Source organism: Microcebus murinus, chromosome 12, assembly GCF_040939455.1.
Source record: "Microcebus murinus isolate Inina chromosome 12, M.murinus_Inina_mat1.0, whole genome shotgun sequence".
NCBI lineage: Eukaryota > Metazoa > Chordata > Mammalia > Primates > Cheirogaleidae > Microcebus > Microcebus murinus.
In genome coordinates this window covers 82,695,301-82,720,018 of record NC_134115.1, presented here as the reverse complement: position 1 = coordinate 82,720,018, position 24,718 = coordinate 82,695,301, and the positions used below count along the sequence as shown (strand labels likewise).

General features: G+C 36.5%; 1 protein-coding gene across 10 annotated transcripts in view; it reads left to right on the top strand.

The window, feature by feature from the left end:
• The window catches only part of STRBP (spermatid perinuclear RNA binding protein), a 133,995-nt gene that overhangs the window by 40,894 nt on the left and 68,383 nt on the right, over window positions 1–24,718 (top strand). For 4 of the 10 annotated variants that reach the window (XR_012922140.1, XM_076009026.1, XM_076009022.1 and 1 more), the window contains exons 2-3: window positions 2,723–2,817; window positions 9,816–9,931. The exons of 4 other annotated variants lie outside the window; for them this stretch is intronic. The gene's annotated coding sequence lies outside the window, so the exon portion shown is untranslated. The remainder of the gene's footprint in view (window positions 1–2,722; window positions 2,818–9,815; window positions 9,932–24,718) is intronic. 2 more of the 10 variants (XM_012771830.3, XM_076009023.1) reach the window with 2 other exon arrangements.

Sequence of the window (24,718 nt, the reverse complement as noted above, 5' to 3'; positions counted from 1 at the left end):
AGTGCTGTGGCATCAGCCTAGCTCACAGCAATCTCAAACTCCTGGGCTCAAGCGATCCTTCTGCCTCAGCCTCCCGAGTAGCTGGGACTACAGGCATGCACCACCATGCCCCACTAATTTTTTCTATATATATTAGTTGGCCAATTAATTTCTTTCTACTTATAGTAGAAATGGGGGTCTCGCTCTTGCTCAGGCTGGTCTTGAACTCCTGACCTCTAGTGATCCACCCGCCTTGGCCTCCCATAGTGCCAGGATTACAGGCGTGAGCCACTGTGCCCGTCTCATATGGAATTTTTACTAGCTATAATATCTTCATAGTGGCTTGCCTACTGTTCTATTTTGTTCTACTCTAGCATTTTTGGCTCTGCATATGTTAGAAATAAAAAATAAAACATTTATAAAGTGGCATGAGGCTTCTCATCTCTGAAGGCTTATCCTACAAAGAAATGTTGGACTGCTCTTGATAATTTTTGTTATTTACAAAGCACATATGTAAGTATGATTAACACTAGGAATCAAGATTTTTAGTGGAAGGGAAATAAAACCATTAAATTAAGAAAAAAATAACTTGTAGTATTAAATTGGAATTGGAATTATCCATATGAACTATTGATTTTAAAAACAAATATATTTACTTGCTCTGTCCATTGAAATGAAGAGCTAGAAGCAATGACAGCCAGCAGAGATGAGCATACCTAGTGCCCATGTGTTGGGTTTCCAGTATTTCCCACTAAAAAGAACCTTGGATTTCAGGTGAGGGGGCCAGAAAACAGCTTTCTGAGTCTGGGACATCTTGTGTCAAAAAGCAGGGGAGCTATGAAAGATTAGTGACACATGTCCAAAGGACACAGGAACTCACTTATAAAGGCTACCACAGGCCATGTTTGAGACAGCTTGGCTGTTAAGAAGAATGATAGTAATAGATACTGAGTTAAAAACAACTATGAGTCCATTAGAGGAAGGGGGAAAGAGCGAAAAAGAAAGGTAGAACTCTTCTTTGCAGAAGATGGCCAGGTAGTAACTGTAAAAGGAATAATATAATTAGGAAATCACCTTTTTGTATACCCAAATGTAATAATTTGGTTCAGGCAAAGATTATTGGATACTAAAACTGTTAGGTTGTAGAAAAAAGGATATTCACAAAGTACCTTGTCACTTACTGCTTAATATACTTACTTACTACTTACAAAAGGGAAAATAATTTTGCAGTATAGAGATCTGCATTCACCACATTATCCTAGTGATCCAAACTTAGGATCAGTGAGCTGACATCAGGTACCCCCTGACTTGATGGAGTAAGAACTATGCAACATTACATTTGGTTACAGCATTGTCAGAAATGAGGAGATAATTAGAAATTACAATGTGGAGCATTATATAAAATAGTTGGCCTGGATTCTTAAAAAAGATACTGATAAGAAAAACAAAAGAAAAGTAAGGAGCCTGTTCTAGCTTAAAAGAGACTAAAGTTACAAAAAAACCCCAAAAAACTATATGTGTAAACCTTGGTTAGGTCCTGGATTTTAAAAAAAGCTTATTAAAGAAATTTTGAGAATAAGAGAAAATTACATACAACCTGTATTTTGGATATTGTAGAATTATTGTTAATTTTTTGGGGCATTGTAAGTGTGTTGTGGCTCTGAGGGATCATGACCTTTTTCTTATGAGGTGCAGTGAAGTATTTAGGGGCAAAGTCAATATGTCTTACTTTCAAATGGTTCCACAAAAAACAGAGACATCACAAATGTACCAAAATGTTAACTTTTGGTGAACCTAAGTGAAGAGTATACAGAAGTTAATTGTAATATTTTAAAAATTTTCCTAAAGGTTTTAAAATTTTCAAAATAAAAGGTATATTTTAAAAAGTTCATTGATAATAAAATATGAGAGTCTGAAGAATCTTAAGAGATCATGTATCTCAACCCTTCATTTTACAACTAGGGAAACAGAGGCCCAGGGAGAGGAAAAGACTTGTTCGAGGGCATTCTGCTGGTTATGGAGAGAACATAAAGAGTATGAACTGTTAACTATTCTCCTTATCGCTGCCAGCCATTGGGGGCATATGAGTGGCAGTTTGGGTGGGGGGCGGATAAAGAGAGGAAGAACTCTCTGAAGTCATGGTAGGAAGTCGTGGTATGAAGGGACTCCATTAGTGGGATCATATTTTCAGTCACAGCCAAGACAGGAGGAAATTCTGACATGACACACAGGCAGGCCTCAGAGACCCAACGTTCTAACCCAGCTTCACTCCTTTTTTTCCTCTTCTTTAAATTCTTCTGTATTTTCTTCCTCTAATCTGTTCTTTCTATTACTTTTTTTCCTCTCTGTTTTAGTGTCATGTAATCATCTTGCTTTCTCCACCAAGAGTTAATATGATATCATGGAAATGATGTAAGTTTTGTAACTAGGCAAATCTGATTTCAAATTCTAACTCTACTAGTTGTACAACTTGGAATAGTCACTTAACTCTGCCAAGTCTTGGTTTATTCATCTTTGAAAAGTTGATACTTCCTACTTTGAAAGGATGTGGCATATTGTACTGTTTTCTTTTTTTTTAAAGGAAGGTCTTGCTCTGCCACCCAGGCTGGAGTGCAGTGGCCTCATTATAGCTCACTGCAACCTCAAATCCTGTCTCAGCCTCCTCAGTAGGTGGGATTACAGGCGTGTATCACCCAATCTGGCTAATTTTTCTTTTTTTTTTTTTCTTTTTTTTTTTTTGTAGAGATGGGGTCTTGGTCTTGCTTGGTCTTGCTGGTCTTGAACTCCTGATCTCGAGCTATCCTCCCACCTTGGCCTCCTAAAGTTCTAGGATTACAGGTATAAGCCACTGGACCCAGCTGGTTTTTACTTTTTTTAATAGATCATGTTTCCCCCTTAGTTACTTTCAAAGTTATACAGTTCTTTTCAGTTCTTTTACTGGTTTTCTTAGAAAATAAAGTCATACATTTTTGTCTTATTAGAGTCTGTTGTTAATTGCTACTATTACTTTTTATCCTGGGAGTGTCTGTATCTTAGAATACTTTTAACTTCCTGTATCCTCCTCTCAGCTTATATACTATTTTAGTTGTGTACTTTTTTTGTATGTTTACAGTCATTCCCTGCATAATGTTTTGATCAATGATGGACCATATATACAACAGTGGTCCTGTCAATTATACTATCATATTTTTACTGCACTTTACTGTTTTTTCTATGTTTATATACACAAATACTCTGCAGTTCATACAATGACAAAATTGCTTAACAATGCATTTCTCAGAACATAACTCTTTGGTTAAGCTGTACATGACTGTACTAAATATTTAGTATTATTTTATAATGTTATGACTGTTAATATTCACTTGGATTTACCCATATACTTAGTATTTATATCTTAATCTCTGATCTTTTATCTGTGATAATTTTCTGTCTTCCTGAAGAAGAGCCTTTAGAATTCCTTTAATACAGGTCTGCTGGTGGCATACTATGTTTTTGTTTTTCTGAAAGTGCCTTTATTTGCATTCATTCCTGAAGGATATATTCCCTGGGTATAGAATTCTGTATTGACAGTTATTTTCTTCAAGCACATTGAAGCTACCAATCCTCAGTTTTCTGGCTTCCATTGTTAAATATTGAGAGCTGTCAGTCTGTCTCTCCTTTGAAGGTAATCTATCTTTTTTCTCTTATTTAAATTTTGTAACAACCCTGTGAGATATAGGTTTATTATTGTGCAGATGAGAAAAGAAACTCAGCATAACTTGCCACTGTCAAACAGCTAGAAAATCATAGATTAAAATCTAGTTCTGTCAGACATCAAAGCCTGTACATTCCCCATTTTGCCTTACTGCCTCTCACCAAATAAAAGTACACCTTCATTTATTTAACAATATTTTTTGAGCTCCTCTTATGTGTAACTGTGTTGTGGACTGAAGTATATATTGAATTTTGAGGTATATACTGAATTTTGAGGTATATAATTGAAATTTACAGAATTTGTAATTCTGGCCGTCAATTTATAGTTTAGAGAAAACATGTTGAAAACATTTAAGTTGTAATATGAGGCAGTATATGATAATAGCTAAAATCGTGGATAGCTTGCGATAATCACTGAAAGAGTTTATGCAAAACAAATTTTACAGTTGGCTGGATGTATCAAAGAATGTCCTGTGGAGGAAGTAGAATTTGGTCTGAACCCCAGGCAGAGTTTGTTGGTGGTCAAAATTCTAGAGGCTGTTTTGGTCAGGGATAAATCACATGTAGAAAGACATGGGGGACTGAATGAAGGATTTGGAGAATGGCAGCAAGGTTGATTTGGCTCAGCTTAAATTTATAAATATTGTTGGAGACGAGATTGTATGTGAGGTGTGCTTTTTTATGGAGCATCATAAATTCCTGTTCTCTGTCTTTTAGGGAATAGGCAACCCTTGTAGAGTTGTTTGAGGGTAGGATGATATATTGATTATTAGGAGGGCAAGAGCTTAGCTTGACTTTATATATTCCAACCTACATTTCAATAATGGCTTTGTCACTTCCTCATTTATACTGTGGAAAAGTTAGTTAAATTTTCAAGGCCTCAGTTTTCTCATCTGTGGATTGGAAATAATAGTACTTATCTCATAGGGTTGTGAGAATTAAATGAAAATGTGTGCAGGGTCCTCAGAACAGTGTACATATTGTGAAATAATATGTACAATACACTTAAACAGTAAGCACTATTTAAGTGTTAGGTATCATTTTATTATCATTATTACTTGTTATTAATGAGATTATATATGTTAGTATTCACCCTAGTGCCTTGCACATGTTTAATCACAATTCTAGGCACCAGTAGAATATATATGGGGTAATTATTAACCCAATTATATTTCCTACTTCTGCACCTAACATAGGAAATGTAAAACCTTTACAGTTGTATTTATTGTATAAATAAGCTGTATAGTTTACTTAGGTTATTTCCATATTGCATCATTTTTGTGATTACATATTATATATCATTCCTCAGTTAACTCCTCATTTAATTCATTATATCAGTAAAAATAATAGTGAAGAAAAATGAAGAAAGTGTTCTATGTTAAGAATCTCTAGTAAGAAGAGAGGGAAGGAGGTGTAGTGTTAGTTAAATCTTTGATTAAACAGTGTATCATAGAAGGAAGCTATAAAGACGCCACAGGAAAGATGTAGGAATTGTGTTGGTTGCTGACTTTGGAAACATTATCCATTGACAGTATTTAATTTGTTTTCTTTAGGAAATTGTTTGCAATCTGAGGATGCTTAGTTAGCTAAGCTTCTGCCATAAGTGTAAAGAATAAAAAACTGCCTTCTCTGTTAAAACTTTATTGTAAGAGAAATTGTATAAAGCCATTGAAGCACCAGGACTGACAGGCTAGAAATGCATTTAAGTGAAGACTCATTAATCTTTAAGAAGTTGAAAAGCAGACATGTGGCAGAGAAACCAGTGTGGATTTGCAATATTAAAATACCAGTGTCTTCAAATATTGTCATTAAAGGAGAAGAGGAAATAATTTAAGAATGGACACACGTATTTCTTTTAAGGTTAGAATAGTTCAGAATTAAATCAAATGCCTTTAGTGAAAATAACCTAAGAAGTAGCTAATTACAGTTTTAAATGATGTTTTTAGCTTTATCTGGTGACTGTTTATTAAGAATCATGTAGATTGGCATTGAGTAGAGTGATTTCACTATAGAGTATACCTTTCAGTGGAAATGCTGTTAAGTCCAGAGGAACTAAACACATGGTGCTATTTCTTCAATTTAGATCTTATGTGGTCATTAGTAATGTGGTCTCATTACTAATGATTTATGTCCTGTTTTAATTGGCAACTTAAAAAGAAAAGGAATTTCTTTAAATGCTATCTGATTGTTTTTCCTATTTCTTTTCTACATCCTTTGTGTTTCTTATAAATTGGCAAGGGAATATCTTTGCATATGGTTTGTTATTCTTGGAATAAGACAATTTTTTCTTTGTTTTTGGTCTGCATTCCTAACCTTTAACCACTCTGTTAACAGATGGTCAAGTCATCCTTCTATTCCATCATTTTGGATAACTTTGTTTTGAAAAAACCTAACTTCTAAGAGTGACTTAAAATTTTACATGACAGTATCATTTAGAATTGTATAACACTTATTTCATTATGACAATTTTGATTCTTGAAGCTCCTTTTATCTTTCAGATTGAGTTTGTGTTTGTATATAGTACTGAATAGAAAGCCTAACCTTACATTTTGAGTTATTGGATGAAGGTCTCTTCCTGACACCTTAGCTCACTTTTAGTTGATTCATAACACCTTATGAAGCAGGTAAGGTGGATATCTTTTACTAGAGGGCATTTTAGTGTAGAGAACGACGGGTTTTGGCACTTAACAGACTTGGGTTCAAATTGTAGCTGTGCCTTGGTGTGCTTTAGACAAATTACTTAACCATCTGAGTTTCAGTTCCTAAACCTTAAAATGGAGACTAATCATATGATATTTACCTTGTATAGTTAATGTTAATATTAACTTAGATGATTAGTGTAAAGTGTCTTGTATACTCTGTGGAACATTGGAGATCAAAAATGAAGGATTACTTGCTGAGGTAATCATTTTGCTAGTTTTTCAGGTAATTGTACATGATATGGTAGCAGTGTTTGCTATGTATATGAGTAATTCCCTTAAATGAATTACCTGGGACTAAAGCACCTTTAGAATGAATGGTAGTCAGCATCTCAGTTGAAGCATAGTCTTAGAAGCTTGGATTTCCTTCTCAATGACTAAAGGGTGGTCAGCACAGTAGCTATGGTCATGGTATATATATTTGTATAGAGCTTGGTAGAGAGGCATCCTTATGGCAAGACTGTTTTAAGTTATGAGTCTAGCTGTGCTATAACTATAGAGAATGATGAAGAGTTGTATTTATTCCTCACAAGAAGTATCAGGAGTCATAATTGGGTTATCAATCATTTATTCATTTGTTTATTCATTTGACAAATATTTGAGAGCCTACTATCTAGGCACTATGAATAGGAGAGAACAAAACACAATATCTGCTTTCAAGGAACATGTATTTATAGAGCTGGTAGGTGGTAAAAGATAGGTAAAAGGTAGGTACCGTATTTCTCCGAAAATAAGACAGTGTCTTATATTTAGTTTTCCTCAAGAAGACACCATGGGGCTTATTTTCATGGGGTGTGTTATTTTTTTTTTAAGTACAGTACAACAGTCTACATTTATTCAAATATAATTAGGTCGTCTTCTTCTGGAACATCATTATAGTAAAATGACAGCCACAGCTTTCCTTCTTCCCACTAGGGACACACAATACCTAAAGCGGAGCGTCTCGCTCCTCACTTCACTGAGGAGACTTTCCCTTAAGAGCCTCAGCTTGCAGCACGCACAGGATGGCGGGGACCTGACAGGGGGAGCTGACCTTGTTGGTGGGGCTGCCCGCACCTTTCTGGTCACCTCTGGGATAGTAGCTGTCATGATGGGGGAGATGAGAAGGGCTGCTCATCTTCTTTACCACTCCAAGAGAAAATGCATGGGTTGTGCAGATACGCTGCGTAGCCATGCCCATCACTAGGTCTTATTTTCAGGGTAGGGCTTCTATTGAGCAAATGCTTAGAAATCCTGCTAGGGCTTTTTTTATGGGTAGGTCTTATTTTTGGGGAAACATGGTAAAAGTGCATTGGGAGCAATTGGGCAGGCTATTCAGTCCAAACTAGAGGAAGGATTGGCAAGGTGGTAAAGGCACACAAGATCTGGGGATGCTTCCTGAGGGAGAAAGCATTGTCTAAGCAGAACGCAAGGTAATGGTGGAAGATTTAAGAAGTTAAAGATGGTATTTTGAAAAATTTTATTCCAAAGGTTAAACATCTTATTTCTGTGAGTAGGTTACTAAGTAAGCATGGTTGTGTCTGATTTTCAATATAAGCATAGGAAATTGGATTTCTGAAATTTTTTCTTTCCTTCACTGTCGTTAGGGATTAGAAGTAGACCTAACTCTGATTTGACAAGACAAGAATCTGGGATATACTTGGAAGCTGAGGGCCTTCTTGCTCATGAAGTTTTAGATATTACCAACAGTGTATTTATTGAGCTTATATTCACCTGCCCCTGACAGAGGTTCATGAGGAAAACAGTATACAAAAATAATTGATAAGCACTCATGAAAAATGACTTTCGCATGTAAAAAGGGCCTCCTTGTCTGAATTTCCAGTGAGAAACAAACTTTAAACTTCTAAAATGGTGTATTTATTAGCTGGAAGGCTTTAAGTTGCCCAACTATCTGGGTAATATTGAGTCTCCTCTTCCAAAAAGGAGAAGGACAAAGGGGAAAGAAGAAACAACATAAGTAGTGATGTGAAAAGTGGATTCAGTTCTTTGGTTAGGTGTTTTTAATCACCTGTGAAACACTCCCAGATCTCCATGGCTTTCCCAAGATAGATCATATTACTATCAAGACTATTATCCCCAAAATAAGCAGGATAAGAACATTAAAGACAGTCTAGAAATAGGAACATTTTCTACCAGGCAAGATACCAATTAGTGAATAAGCTGGAGTCTTAAGTACATATTCTTGTACAACATTAAACAAAGCAATTCTCATAAAGCAGTGAACAAAGTAAATAAAGCATCACAGACAATTCTGTGTGGTTCAAAGTCTCAAGATTTGACAGATGGAAAGACAGGTTCATAAATTTAAAAACTCTCTATCCTACAACTGGTAAATAGTAGAGATTAAATGCAAATTCAGGTCTGATGAGTAGATTTCTATTCACAGAAAATTAAAGAAAAAAAAATAGAACTAAGGAGACCAGGGCTTTAGTGTTGGAATGAGTTTTTTTTTTTTTTTAATAATTTGTGTACAATAAATATTTTTGACTGACTGAATAGTAAATGAAATTGGCATGTTCTTGTCCCTACCCCAACTCCATCCTTTAGAATTAACATCTGAGAGGCTATAATCATTGTGTGAACTATGTAGATAGTGCTAAGAAGTTGGGCTTTGGAATCAGGCAACTGACTTAACTTAATAACATAGATTGTTAAACATGAATTCATGTGTCATGGATCTGACAACTTATTAGCCCTCTGGTGTTGTGCAAATTAATCTCTCTCTTAAGCACTATAAAGACATTCTTGTTTAGTTTTAAAACAACTCTTGTTGCAGTAGATGGTTCCTCAGAACCTGAGACTCAGAGAAGTTACATGCTTACTCAAGGCCACTAATCTAGGAATAGTTGAATTCACTATTCAGACCAAGGTCTCTGGTTATTAAGGAGAGGGACATAACACAACTTGGGTGTCTCAAAAAAAAAAAAAAAAATAAGGAGAGGGACAGGGAACGGGCTAAAATGTCAACACCAGAAACTATAATACAAAGTAATTTATATGCCCAGAGACTAAAGTAAAGTTTTGTTTTTTAAAATCAGCCATGATTTTATACATATGAATAAACACATATGTATGTGTGTATATATATGTCAAGATTCATAATGTTATAGATTTTGATATTTGTTTATTCATATCTGTATGACTATAAGGTAGGCATAAGTGTCACCAGAGAGGAAATAAAACTGCTTTGAGAACAAAGAGGAGGGAGAATCAATTTTATACTTGGGATGGGGTGAGGAAGGCTTCCTGTAGAGAGGTGGCATTTGAGCTGGCTCTCAAGATGGGTGGGCTTTTTTGTAAAAGCTTTATAACGTAATGAATTGTGAAGAGCCTCAGCTTTATAGATAGGTGGTCTGGTTCTAATCTTGGCCCCGCCATTGGCTAGCTGCTTGATCTCAGATAAATTACTTTATTTCTCTAATTTTTTTTTTTTTTTTTTTTGAGATGGACTTTATCACCTGGGCTCGAGTGACGTGGTGTCAGCCTAGCTCCTAGCAACCTCAGACTCCTGGGCTCAAGTGATTCTCCTTTCTCAGCCTCCTGAGCAGCTGGGATTACAGGTGCACACCACCACATCTGGCTATTTTTTCTATTTTTAGTAGAAACAGTGTCTCGCTTAGGCTGATCTCAAACTCCTGACCTCAAGCCATCTTCCTGACTCAGCCTCCCATCTCCTAAATTATTGTTTCCTGTGTACAATTGATATAATTATATCTTCCATGGGGCGAGGGGTTGAGTATTAAATGAAACAATACATGTAAAATGCATTTCTGAGTGCCTGGTCATTATTCCTATTAGGGATTGGTGGGAAGACCTTTGCAGGCTGAAAAAATTTAGTCAGCTGTGTTCTCTGATAGTGATAGTTTATTCTGATAGTAAACTATCAAGTTTTGATAAATGAACCCACTGGTGGTAATTTCCCACTTACCAGTTACACACTCTAAATAATTGAGACTTAGCTGGGATTCTTCTTGAATTGCAGAATTTGTTGCAGATTGAAAAAACACCAGTCACAAGCTCATGGTATTATATTTTGATTCCTTGAGTTCAATACATTGGTTAGGTTGAAAGGGTAATCTTACCTGTTCATGTAAGAGTTTGTACTTTTCACACTATGTCCATGACTATTAGTCAGTTGATACAGTAGCCTTGGGTTGGCAGGCGATATTATTTTTATTTTAGTTTAATAAGTACCATATTAATTGGAAGTTACAAAATAAAGTAATGGAAACTCAAAAGAACAAATTCTTTTTAAAGTCTTTTCTCCTAAAGTGTTAAATATATACATATATTTATTAAGTGGCTGTGTTAGCTGTTATGAAGACCCTGATTTTAAGTTTTTTAATAACTGAGTAAATCTCTTATAAGGAAGAATTTTTGCATTTTACTTTTTTTTGGAGCCAGAGTCTTTCTTGCTCTGTTGCCTGGGCTAGAGTACTGGTGGTGTCATTATAGCTCACTGCAACCTCCAAAACCTAGGCTCAAGCAATTCTGCCTCAGCCTCCCAGGTAGCTGGTACTACAAAGCACATGCCACCATGCCTGGCTAATTTTTAAATATTTTTGTAGAGACAAAATCTCACTATGTTGCTCAGGTTGGTCTTAAATTCCTGTGCTCAAGTGATCCTCCTGCCTCAGGCTCCAGAGTAGCTGGGACTACAGGTGTGTGCCACCATCCCCAGCTAATTTTTCTATTTTTTGTAGTGATGGTCTTGTTCAGGTTGGTCTTGAACTCCTGACCTCAAGCAGTGTTCCCGCCTCAGCGTCCGAAAGTGTTAGGCCACTGCACAGGGCCCACCTGGTGGTGTTTTTTATAGCCATCCTTTACATGTTGTTTTTTCTGTGAGAAAAGTGGACAAGGAGAACTTAATTGTGCTTTACTAATAAGAGTATGATTGTTGCCATATCAAAAATAACTTGTATTTGTATAGTGCTTTATCTAATACTTTTATATACATTTCTCATTTAATCCTTACCTAAAACCTATGTGATTGGCTAGCCAGGTTATAGTCCCACTTAAGGCTGTGTAGAGTTATAGTCCCACTAAATACTGCTTTTACCCTACAATGGCAAAGTTCAGTAGTTGTCGCAGAGACTGTATGGCCCTCAGGGCAACAATATTTACTATTTGGCCCTTTAAGAAAAAGTTTGCTGACTCCTGCTCTATAATAAGGCCTATTCTAGACCCCTCCGTAACAGTTAACTGTGTCCCAGATGAGGTCTATAACCAAATTCTGACAAAATCTGCAGAGGAGATAGAACTTAGAGGCTGAGTTCTGCCAGGTTACAGGGATTTGGGAGACATCTTATGTTTTCCATAGATCTGTCCTAATAAAAGTATTACTGAATTTTTTTTTTCTTTACTTAAATTACAGTGTTTTGGGGGCAGTATTACCTCCCATCATGCTCTGGGGCCTTCATAAGAGTGGCAGTGACTTTAGCCTGCACCAATACCTTGTCTTTGGGTACTCTCCTAGGTAACTCTATGATGGAATATGTCTCACTCTCCACTTTAAAAAAGACTCAGTCTTCTTTGATGGGAGAACTTTCTTCTATCTTCTACCTAGTATCAGTATTTAGTTTACATTGAATAGTTATTTTGCTAATCCCCAAATACTAAGGCCAAAGCTAAGGTAGTTTCCTGCTAAAGAGGACTACATTTCCTTTTGTTTCTGAAATATTTTGTGTGGACTTAATTTAAAAAATATTTTGAAATTATAAATTATTTAAAGCATGTAGGCAAAATAGAATATGATAATTAACTGTATGCTTACCACATACAACTTTTCCACATCCTGATGTTTTGCCAAACTTGCTTTTTTTTCCTTAAGAGATAGTAGCTCAGATATGTTCTATTCCTTCTTTTCTCAGAGGTAACCACTCTCCTGAATTTTTTGTTTGTCATTACCATGAATGATTTTATATTAAAGGAGTGTATATCTCTCTCTATAAATTATTAATATATGTAACTGGTTTTTTCAAGCTTATATAAAAGGCATCATTTGTACGTATTTTTGGCAACTAGCTTTTCAACATCAATGTTTTTTTAAGTTTAGACATGAATTGAATCACTGTCATTCATACACTGTGCAGTGTATATCTTCATTGTCTTGTTTGATAGACATTTAGGTTTCCAGTATTTTGTGATTCTAAGCAGCGCTGTAGTGAACATTGGTGTTATCTATCTTATTGGGTTTATATTATATGTTGGAATTTCTCTAGGTGCTGTAAACAGAAACAGTATTGTTACTTGTAGGGTATCCACATCTTGTGACTTTATTAGTTGTTATTAAATTGTTCCCCAAGGTGGTTTTTATCCTCTTACAGTTTGACTTGCTCTGGTTTTAGGCAGTTAGACTAATGGAATCTCTAAAGCAGACATGTGCCTGAAGAAAATATGACTATGAAAATCTCATTTCACTACAGGTAAATTGAAAGTTGGCTGTTTGGATTCTAGATAAATTTTTGCTGTTTAAAATCTTCTTATGGAAATAATTTAAACATACGCAAGTAGAGAGAACTCCAGTGAACCACAAAGAACCCCATATCATTCATTTTCAATACTTATCAACATATGGCCAATGTTACTTTATTCCCCCACTCCCTCAACTAGATTGCTTTTTAAAAATCTCAGATTTCCATATAAATTCATTTGTAAATACATCTGTATGTATCTCTAAAAGGTATGAACACCCCCTCCCAAAAAGAAATGCATACAATACCATTATCATGCTCCAGAAATAATTCTAAAATGTTGTCAAATATTCAGTGTCCAAATTTCCCCAGTTGTCTGTTTTTTAGTTTTATCTATGATATTTGAAAAATGATTACATTGCAAAAACATATACTTTTAAGGAATAACTTTAACTGGTCTCATCTGAAATGCATTTATAGATTCTCATTTATCATAGAATCATATTTAAACAGACTAAAAAAGTAATCTGCGCTAACCACTTTCCTTTTTTTTTTTTTTTTTGAGACAGAGTCTCACTCTTTGCCCTGGCTAGTGTGCCATGGCGTCAGCCTAGCTCACAGCAACCTCAGTCTCCTAGGCTCAAGGATTTCTTCTGCCTCAGCCTCCCGAGTAGCTGGGACTACAGGCATGCGCCACCATGCCCAGCTAATTTTTTTGTGTATATATTTTTAGTTGGTCAATTAATTTGTTTCTGTTTTTAGTAGAGATGAGGTCTCACTCTTGCTCATGCTGGTTTCGAACTCCTGACCTTGAGCTATCCACCCACCTCGGCCTCCCAGAGTGCTAGGATTACAGGCTTCAGCCACCACCACCGGCCTAACCCCTTTCCATTATAAACGAAAGAGCTGAGGCTCAGAGAGGTTGAGGTTTGTTCAAAATTGGCCAGCTCATTAGTAGCAGAGCTGGAGCTAGAATGCAAAATTTCTAATCCCCAAATCCATTGCTCTTACACTAATTATGTTGTATGGCCTATCTCATATTTTTCTTTTGTCTATTACCTTATAGTTATTTTTTCCAGTGGCTTTTCATAAATATCAGTAGTACTAATCTTGTGATTTACATCAGGGTTTATTTCAAAAGGAGTTTGTGAAAGCATTGAATTATAATATCAACACTTGAACCAAAGTTATTGAACTGTTCTGAAAAGCTACTTGTCTTTTCTGACCTAGATACACAGTTTCCAACTGTGGCAGAGGATGCCAGAAAGCAAAGAATGAGTGTTGGCAAGAGTCTGGAAATTAAATTATTGTATTATTGAAGGATCTAATATAGTTATTAATTTTTAGCACCTTTGTATATAAGAAAAATTTCCTGTATTGACATAATACTTGGTGAATCTATACTTCTTATTTTTTTTGCAGGCAGAATCTTTTGCCAAGTGAAAACAAAATGACATCTATTTGTTTTTAAATTGGTGATTTTTAACATTACTGCTTGTTTATAACTAGATTGCAAGTTCTGAATTTATTTTGCAAACCTGCCTCATTTAGAGAAAAATAACCGTGTCCATTCTGTCTCCAGATATGGTTTCTTTGTCATGCTTTGTTCTGCAGAATGGCAACAGAAGATCTTTTGAGAATCAAAGAGGTTGTTTGAAGCTTGTTTACCAAGGTATTGGTTTACTCTTTAGTGTTAAGTGTGCTGCAGTGGGCACAGAAGGACAGAGAATACTTGAATTCTTAACTGTTTCTTGGCACATTACTCCTTTTTCCTTTTGGTCAGAATTGTCACAAGATCTGTAAATTTTAAATATAGGCTGATGACCTCTATCACAACCTTTTAGTGAGAAGAAAATAAATAGCTACAGATACACGTATAGTTCTGGTGCTATTTCATGTTTGATCATGGTTTAAAAGAATAGATGTCAAGTTGAGCTTTTAAAGATCACTGTGCAAAATTAAATATACACCTGCTCTTTGATTTGCTTTTGGAGACAGTGATGTGAATTGAAAAGATGCAGGAGACCCCAGTTCTAGGGGTAACTCTGCCATTACCTCACTGTGTGATCATAGACAAATCATTTAACATCTTTATATATTTGTGCTTTTGTATTTTCAAAGACTATAAAAGAAATTTATACCATTGATTCTATTCTTCACTACTTTTCAGGGCTGTTGTGAGCCTTGAATGTGAAGCTGTATGAGAAAATATTTTGAATTTCTCCTTTGTGCCAAACATTGTTCTAGGTATACAAAAGAAAGAATAAACAACATAAAGACATGATATGTCAATGGTAAATCCTATGGAGAGAAATAGCACAGATGTGCTTTGGGAAGGGGTTGCTGCAAGAAGGGTTGCTATTTTGTATAGGGTGATCAGCAATGGGCTTATGATAAGATTATGTTTGAGCAGACAGCTAAGAACGAATTATGGGAGTAAACTAGCAAATGTAAAGGCTCTGAGGTGGGAGCCTCAGCGAGGATACCAGTGTGGATGGAGCACAGTGAGTGAGGAAGAGAGTGATAGAGGATGAGGCCAAGAAGTTAATGGGAATCAGATTTAATAGGGCTTTATAGCCTTAATAATTATGAAATATTTACTCTAAGACAGGAAACTAGTGGAAGGTTTTGTTCAGAGGAATGACATGACCTAATTTAATTTAGATTTTAAAAGGAATACTCTGGATGCTGTTGCTGAGAGTAAACTCTAGGCGGGGGGGGGGGGGGGGGAGCAAGATGACTAGTTGGAAGACAGCGTGTAATCCAAGTGTGAGATCATGGTTGCTCAAACCAGGTTGGTACTAGTGGAGATGGTTAAGAGTGGTCAGATTTTAGATACTGTTGGAAGGACAGGATTTTTTTTTTTTTTTTGAGACAGAGTCTCACTTTGTTGCCCAGGCTAGAGTGAGTGCCATGGTGTCAGCCTAGCTCACAGCAACCTCAAACTCCTGGGCTCAAACAATCGTACTGCCTCAGCCTCCCAAGTAGCAGGGACTACAGGCATGTACCACCATGCCCGGCTAATTTTTTCTATATATATATATTAGTTGGCCAATTAATTTCTTTCTATTTATAGTAGAGACAGGGTCTCGCTCTTGCTCAGGCTGGTTTCTAACTTCTGACCTCGAGCAATCCGCCCGCCTCAGCCTCCCAGAGAGCTAGGATTACAGGCGTGAGCCACCGTGCCCAGCTTGGAAGGACAGGATTTGATGATGGATCAGATTTGGGCTATGAGAGGAAGAGGGGTGTCAGGGATGACTTAAAAGTCTTTGTCATGAACAGTTGGAGGGGGGAATAGTTGCTTTCTCTTGAGAGAGGGAAGACTGGGAGGAGCAAAGTTGTATGTGAGGAAAGAGACAGTGGAGTACTTCATGAAGTAGGAGAGCTGAGAAAGTGGTGTCTTCCATGGAAACAAGGAAGTAAAGTGTTTGAGTCAGCTGTGTCACCTGTTACTAAGATGAAGATTGAGAATTGTTCAAACATTAAATCCCATGGAGATCCTAGGGGACCTTGGCAGGAGCTGTTTCAATGGTGCACTGGGGGGAGATGCTGACGAGGAAGGAGAGAAGGAAGGAAAGGAAGGAAGACATATGTGTAAAGATATAGCAAGGTTGGCATTTTGCATGAAATAGTAAGCAGGGTGACCTGTATGTGAGGAGGTGGGAAGGAGGTGTAGATGTTTGACAAGACAAGAAAAGATGTGAAATAATCATTAGGAGAGTGAGAAAGTGAACGAACATTAACTTTTTTCTTTGGGGTTCCTACTTACATTGTAGGTGGGGCAATTCTTGAACATGCAGGATGGTTAGCCTCTGAGGTACTAAATGCCAGGAGTACCCACCTAGTCATCGTGACAACGAAGAAACTTCACATTTTTGAATCTCTCCAGGGGTGTGGTACCACCACTGTTTGAGAACTGTTGAGTATTGGGGCCTTTTGAGGTTCACAATCATGAAAAAGGCCATTTAGCAAGATTACGTGATACATTTTTTTTTTCATTAGCCACATTCAACTATCTAGGGTTACTGGTGTGGTATAGCCAAAAGGGTTGGAGTTAATCAGAATTTGAGTTTTGCAAGGAGGAAAACAGAAGGAATGGTTGGTGTGAGTGATAAATGATAGATCACATAATTTCAGTTGCATGAGGGCATGAAAAAGATGAGGGAGTGTGGAAGGTAGTAGGTAGCATTAGTGGATTATAGGCCCTGGTGGGTAGCGAGTGTCTAAAATAAGAAAGAAGATGAGAACATTAGAGGAAAGGAATATATAAGGAATGTCGAGGCTAGAAGTTTAGAAGGATCATTTCTATGGTTACTGAAATTCTAAGATGTATGCCAGGAATATAGTTGAGTATGTGTCAATGAGCTAAGCACTAATGTCCTAAAGAAATGGGAAGGGATTAGGGGGATTAATCCAAGATGAATGAAGTAAGTAAAAACAAAACAAAACAAAACAAAAAAAAAACGGGAATGTGCTTATGGAGGGTTAGAAATTCCCTGTAAGGCACTGTGGTGATGGCTGCCATGGAAATACTTTGTAAGAGATGGTGTTTTTTTAAAAGATGAGTCAGATAATTGTCATTTCTCTGTTCAAAATCCTCTAAGGGATCCCTATCTCAGAGTAAAAGCCAAAGTCCTTAAAGTGACCATAAGGACCCTATGTTAAGACTTGACAACCTGACCCATGACCAAATTTGGCCCATTGCCTAATTTTGCATGGCCAGTGGGCTAGGAATGATTTTTTACATTTTTAAGTGATTAAAAATATCAAAAATTGGTATTTTGTGATGTGAAAATTATGTGAAATTAAAATTTCAATGTCCATAAATAAATTTTATTGAAACACAGCCAGACTCATTTGTTTACTTGTTGTCTATTGCTACATTTGCGCTACAGAGGCAGAGTTGAGTAGTACAGATCTTATGGCCTGAAAAGTCTAAAGTATTTACTATCTAGCACTGTAAGGACAAAGTTTGCCAACCTCTGCTCTGTATGGTCTGACCCCCCTCACTCCTACCTTTCCGTCCTCTGCTCTCCTCTCCCCAGCTCACCCCATTCCAGCCACATTGGGCTCCTTTTTGTATCTCTTGTACTGCAGACACACTCTTTCTTAGGGCCACTGCTTTAACTCTTTCCTTTGCCAGAAGTGCTCATTCCGTAGATGTCTGCATGGCTAACTCGATCACCCCATCAAGTCTTTGCTCAGGTGCTACCTTTGCAATGAGGCCTGATAATCTGTTTAGAATCACACTCCCCTTCATGCAATTACCTGTGTGTGCTTACACTGTCTGCTTTCTTGCTAGCTCTCTTTTCCAGGCATTTCATACCTTCTAACATACTGTTGAATTTACTTATTTTTATATTTATTGTTTTTGATTGTTTACCCCTACTGGGCTTGAACCATAGGGCAGGGATTTTTGTCTGTGTTTACTCATGTAGCCAAAGTGTCTAGGACAGTGCCTGAGATATTATAGGTGCTCAGTAAATACATGTTGAAATGCACTGAAGTCATCTGACTTGTTGAATGTTGTTCTTTCACATAAGGTATACTAGGGATTGGGAAGGGGTAGTGAGTATTTATTTCAGTGAGAAGATGTGTTTTTCAATTATCAGACCCACTGCCGTGTGCCCCCCTCCCCTTTTTTTTCCTGTAGACAAGAATCTCACTCTGTTGCTCTGGCTAGAGTGCAGTGGTGCCATCATAGCTCACTACCACATCAAACTACTGGGCTCAAATGATTCTCCTGCCTCAGCCTCCCGAGTAGCTGGGACTATAGGTGTGTACTACCATGCCTGGCTAATTTTTAATTTTTTGTAGAGGTGAGGTCTTGCTACGTTGCCTAGGCTGATCTGGAAGTCCTGGGCTCAAGCAGTCCTCCTTGCCGAAGTGGTAGGCTTACAGGTGTGAGCCACCATGCCCAGTTTATCCCCTTTTTGATTGGTTACTTGAGAAGAGCTTTTCCATTTTGCTCACTGACAGTAAATATTTAGGTTCAATTTCACTGGCTCATTCAATGTATTTTAGGTTAGGATTATAGTCATCATGTCATCTTTGTTAATTCTGTTAACTGAGAAAGGACCTTTTAGCCTCTGCCCGGTATTGTAAGACTTCAAATGATATGGTGGTATCAAGCTTTTCTATCATTATTATAGGTTGTTTTTAGGTAGGGATGAGTAGCTAGATTTTTGGTCTAGGTAAGGATTTTATATTAGTTATTGATACGTAATTTATAGGATTTTCAGTTTAGTCTTCCCTCGTGTGCTTTTTTTTAATATAAAAAAAAACTTCCAGAGGAAAGTACTGAAATTTAGTATTCTTTTCACATTAGTATTGCACAGAAATTTAATGCTACCATGTAGAGAAAGTTTATTTGAAGAGATTTGGGGGGGAGTTTTATATTTAAATGTGTCCATTCTTCCCTTAGTATGCTCGGAGTTGATTCATCGTTGTATCCTCTGTAGTACCAAACATACTACCAAGTATAGAATAGACATTAATTAGTAAGTCTGTATTTACTCATGAATCTTACATAATTTATTTATCTTGACGTGATCTTGGGGTACCAGTGAGGTGTTGTTTCTAATTTTTTCTTGCCCATCTTTAATATAGTGGATATGTGGTTCTTTCATGAGAAAGAACCTTCCATAAGAAAGTAGAGCCTGCTTTTTTTTATTTTTACATAGCTTGTTGGCCTGTATTAGCATTGACAAAATTTAAAGTTCTAAGGCTACCGTTTTGAGAGTAAATAATTTGCTGGATTCCATTTCAAAGTGTTTGCAAGATATTACTTGGAATTTTTAAAGAAAGTAAAGTATTTTTAACATTTTTTCCTTATTGCATTTCAGAAAATTTTTTTAAATATTGGACTAATTTTTATAGTTTGAACATAGAAAGTATAGTTCTTTAGTTTTATTTGTGCCTTATGAAAGGGTCTAATACTCATACATAAAAGAACCTTGCTTTGTAGGCTGAGTAGCCTGACATCTAAAGCCTTTCACCATTAGAGGTCAGTTTAAAAAGTGATACACTACCACCAAAAAAGCAAGATCCACAAAAGAAAAAAGTTGATAAGTTGGAATAAACTAAAATTAAAAATTTCTGCTCTGTGAAAGACACTGTTAAGAGGATGAAAAGACAAGCTGCTGGGAAAAAAATCTTTGCAAAACACGTATCAGATAAAGGACTGGTGTCCAAAATATAGAAAGAACTCTTAAGACTAAACGATATGAAAATAACCCAATTAAAAAATGGTTAGAAAATCTTGGCGCGTCACTGAAGAAAATAATGCGGATGGCAAATAAGCATGTGATAAAATGCTCAACATCATATGTTATCAGAGAATTTCAGATTAAAACAACAATGATATACTACTTTACATGTATTAGAATGGCCAAAATCAAGAACACTGACAACACCAAATGCTGAGGAGGATGTGGAGCAATAGGAATTCTCATTCATTACTGGTGGGAATGTAAAATGCTATAGCCACTTAGAAAAACAGTTTAGTGGTTTCTTTAAAAAGCTAAACGTACTCTTATCATATGATCCAGCAATTGCTCTCCTTGGTATTTACCCAAAGAAGTTGAAAACTATGTCTACACAGAAACACTTATGTTTATAGTACTTTATTCATAATTTTCAAAACTTGGAATCAATCAAGATGTCCTTTAGCAGGTGAATGGATAAAATATCATACATTCATACAACGAATTATTCAGTGATAGAAAGAAATGAGCTACTAAATCATGGAAAAACATGGAGAAAGCTTTAAATGCTTATCATTAAATGAAAGAGACAGTCTGAAAATGCTACATATACTGTATGACTCCAACTATGACATTCTTGAAAAGAAAGACAAAAGTATAGACTATAAAAAAAAATTTGTGGTTACCAGGGCCTTGTGCAGAGGCAGGAATGGTCAAATAGGTGGAGCACGGGATTTTTAGGGCAATGAAACTATTCTATATGATACTGTAGTGGTGGATGTATTCATATGTCAAAACCATAAAATCTACAATACAAAGAGTGAACCCTAATGTAAACTGTGAACTTCAGTTAATAATATATCAACATTGGCACATCCTTGGTAACAAATGTACCATACTAATGCAAGATGTCAATAGAAAGGGAAACTGTGTGTGGTGGGGACAAAAGGAAATATTCTCCACTCATTTTTCCTTTAAATCTAACACTGCTCTAAAAATAATCTCTACTAATTGAAAAAAAAACCTCAATAAAAAGTGATACACATGCCTTTATATAACATTCCACTTGTTGCCTAAAGCTGTTCTAAGTAGAGCACCGCTAGTATTTTTCTAAGCTTAGTTTTTCAGAGAGATGTACATACATCTGATGTGCAAACAAAACATTTCTATTTAACATTAGAAAATTTAACGTGTGTTTTTTTTCCCTGAAACTATTTATTGAGTGTATACTATTTGACAGATATTACTAGGTATTTTTTTTAATAACCTGTCTCATTCACTAGTCACCCTGTTGTACAGGTAAGAAAACTCTGGCTCAGATAAAGAAAGTGGCAAAACTGGTGCTTTAATCTAAGGCCTGTCTGACTCCAAAGCCTGTGTGCTAGACAGCCTTAGTAATTTACATAGACTTATTTTTGAAATAGCTAAAGTTGATCCCGTGAAGTAAATGTAAATCTTTTATAGCCAAAATAATATTAAAGAAGATGGTCTGGATCTGAATCTTGGCTCTACTGTTTACTTGGTTTTTGATTTTAATTAGGTTATATTATCTCCTTTATGCTTTAGTTTCCTTGTGTGTTAAATGGAGACAGTAATTGAGACTGTTGTGAGGATTAAATGAATTAATGTATGAAAAGCTCTTAAGCATTGGTGTGCCTGGTACAAAGTTTGAGTTCCATAAGTGTTATCTGTTAATTAATAATGGAATAATTTATCATTTTATGTATAAAGGAAACTGAGACCCAAGGAAATTAAGTGACTTTTTGAATCACATTGCTTTCTAAGTAAGGTCACATAGCTATTAAATGGCAAAGTTGGTATTTTTAAAATTTCAAGGCCAAAATTTTATACACTAAGTTGACCTTTTTTTCCTTAAAAAAAGAGAAATTCTTAAAAAAATGTGTTGCAGTTGCTCCCTGTCTGCATAGAGTAAACCAAATACAATTGGACTTTTTCTCAATCAGATTGATATAGTGGGGGAACAGTACTGATTTATGATTCAGCCTCTAGACCATGCCCTGTCACTGGTTACGTGTATGAACATAATGTCTGATTTTGTTTCATGTGTAAACTGAGGGTAGGGTTGGTCATATGATTTCTAAGTTCATTTTATAGCACTGACAGAATATGATTGTAAGAATCTGTGCTTTTATTGTGAATTATTGCACTGTGCTATTATACTCTGAAGTTTCTAGAGGTTGTTGATGTATGGATAATGTAGTTCTCCTCTATGCTAAATGGCTGCAGAGTACTGTACTCTTATACTGGTGACCGACAATTTCCCCACTACATCAGAAAGAAGCTCTTCCTTAGCATTGTTCCCACTCTTTTTGCTTTCAATCTACTTTCTTAAAATGGTTGATTTATTTGGCTTCACACCTTTACAGAGAAAGCTTGTGTTCTTGGTTTCAGTTCTCAGTTGGAGACATAGCAATCCTTTTTGGCTGTTGGATTTACAGCTAAGCACTGAATGGTTGAATCCCCTAGAATGGAGTAGGGTTGGGAATGAGAGATGCTGAAGACTTTAGTTGTGTAGTATGATCTTTATATGGAAGGTACAATTTTAGTGATGAGCATTTTTGAGATACCTCTTGCCCTGAGATCTTGTTTTAATCTCTGTTTCTTCACTTGGTTGTACAAAAGGACCCTATGATTTATAGCACTCATGCATTCTTTCTTAAATGTGATATGAATAATAACCCAAGTAAGTTCTATTTATTAGAATATGTTCAGTTATATGCTTTTTTTTTTTTTTTTTAAATCAAGCTTCACTGGCTTATTTCAGGTAGATTTTGTAAACCAGAGCTAGGGAAGGTTGTTAGAGGATGTGAATAGTTTTGCATGTAGGTCACACACAGCTAAGTGTCATTTGACTATAATTGTGGGTCTTTGTTTTCATTTGAAGTACTGAGAAGAATTAAATATCACATCTATAATTTTCCTGGTCCAAATAATTTAAAAGGGAATTTATTTCTTTAAGACAGCAACCAATAATATTAAGAAACTGTTATGGACAGTAGTCTTCTAAGGGTGTTTCCTTATTTAAAGAAAATTTAAAGGAAAGATATTTAGATGAAGAGGAAAGGATTTTTTTTTGTGTTTTTTGTATGATATGTGTTACATAAATTAGTTCCTCTGATATCCATGTAGTGAAAGCTTGTGTTTTATTTTGATGTTAGCCCTTATTTTTGTCTTTTTCTTTTTTCACCAACTGGGCTTCTAAGTATATAAAGATTTCATGAGTACTCAGAAGACTTGACTTTTACAGTATCTGGAATAAAACAAAATCTTATGAAGGTAGAACAAAATGGGTAACAGAATGGTAATTAGACCTATGGGCAGAAATATACTGGCTATTTCTGGCAAGGCATATCCAGGGGTAATGAAGTTAGGATCTAGTGAATATTCAGTAGCCTGTGGCATAACAGTGCATATAGGCTGAGGCACAAGTAGGGTCTTTTAGGAGTTAGGGGAATAGAGCCAAAAAAGCATCCTGAATTTTAGACCTAAAAATAATTAACGAACAAACATTGTGCTAATAACATGTAGTATCTGTTGTCTAATGGCAGTATCAGTGGGAAAACATCATGGCACATTTTCAGGTTTCTTATCTACTGAATTTTCAGAGAGGTCCAAGTAATACCAATTTCTTCTTCTTTTTTTTTTTTAATTTGAGACAGATTTTCTCTCTCTCTTGCCTGGGCTGGAGTGCAGTAGCATCATCATAGCTCACTGCAGCCTCCAACTCCTGGGCTTAACCGATCCTCCTGCCTCAGCCTCCTGAGTAGCTGGGACTATAGGCATGCACCACCATGCCTGGATAATTTTTTCTATATATATTAGTTGGCCAATTAATTTCTTTCTATTTTTAGTAGAGAGGGGGTCTCGCTCTTGCTCAGTCTGATCTCGAACTCCTGACCTCGAACAATCTGTCTGCCTTGGCCTCCCAGAGTGCTAGGATTACAGGCGTGAGCCACCGCGCCCGGCCAATAATACCAATTTCTAATGGCAAATCTGATGGTTAATTGCAACATTGTTGCCACCAGTAGTAGTATTACTCCTCCAGGTGGTGCTTCTTAACTGAGTCTGTGTGTGCAAATATATTTGTCTCATTGACTACAAGTCAGCCAGCTACCACATTATAGCCACCAGGAGGGTTAACTTTTCTGGCCATATCACCTTCTCACTCTGTTCCCCAGGCTAGAGTGCAGTGGCATCAGCCTAGCTCACAGCAATCTCAAACTCCTGGGCTTAAGTGATCCTCCTGCCTCAGCCTCCCAAGTAGCTGGGACTACAGGCATGCACCACCATGCCCGGCTAATTTTTTTTTTTTTTTTTTTTAATTTGAGACAGAGTCTCGCTTTCTTGCCTAGGCTAGAGTGAGTGCCGTGGCGTCAGCCCAGCTCACAGCAACCTCAAACTCCTGGGCTCAAGCAATCCTTCTGCCTCAGCCTCCCGAGTCACTGGGACTACAGGCACGAGCCACCATGCCCAGCTGATTTTTTATATATATATGTATTAGTTGGCCAATTAATTTCTTTATATTTTTATAGTAGAGACGGGGTCTCGCTCAGGCTGGTTTTGAACTCCTGACCTTGAGCAATCCGCCCGCCTCGGCCTCCCAGAGTGCTAGGATTACAAGCGTGAGCCATAATTTTTTATATATTTTTTTAGTTGTCCAATTAATTTGTTTCTATTTTTGTAGAGGCGGGGTCTTGCTCTTGCTCAA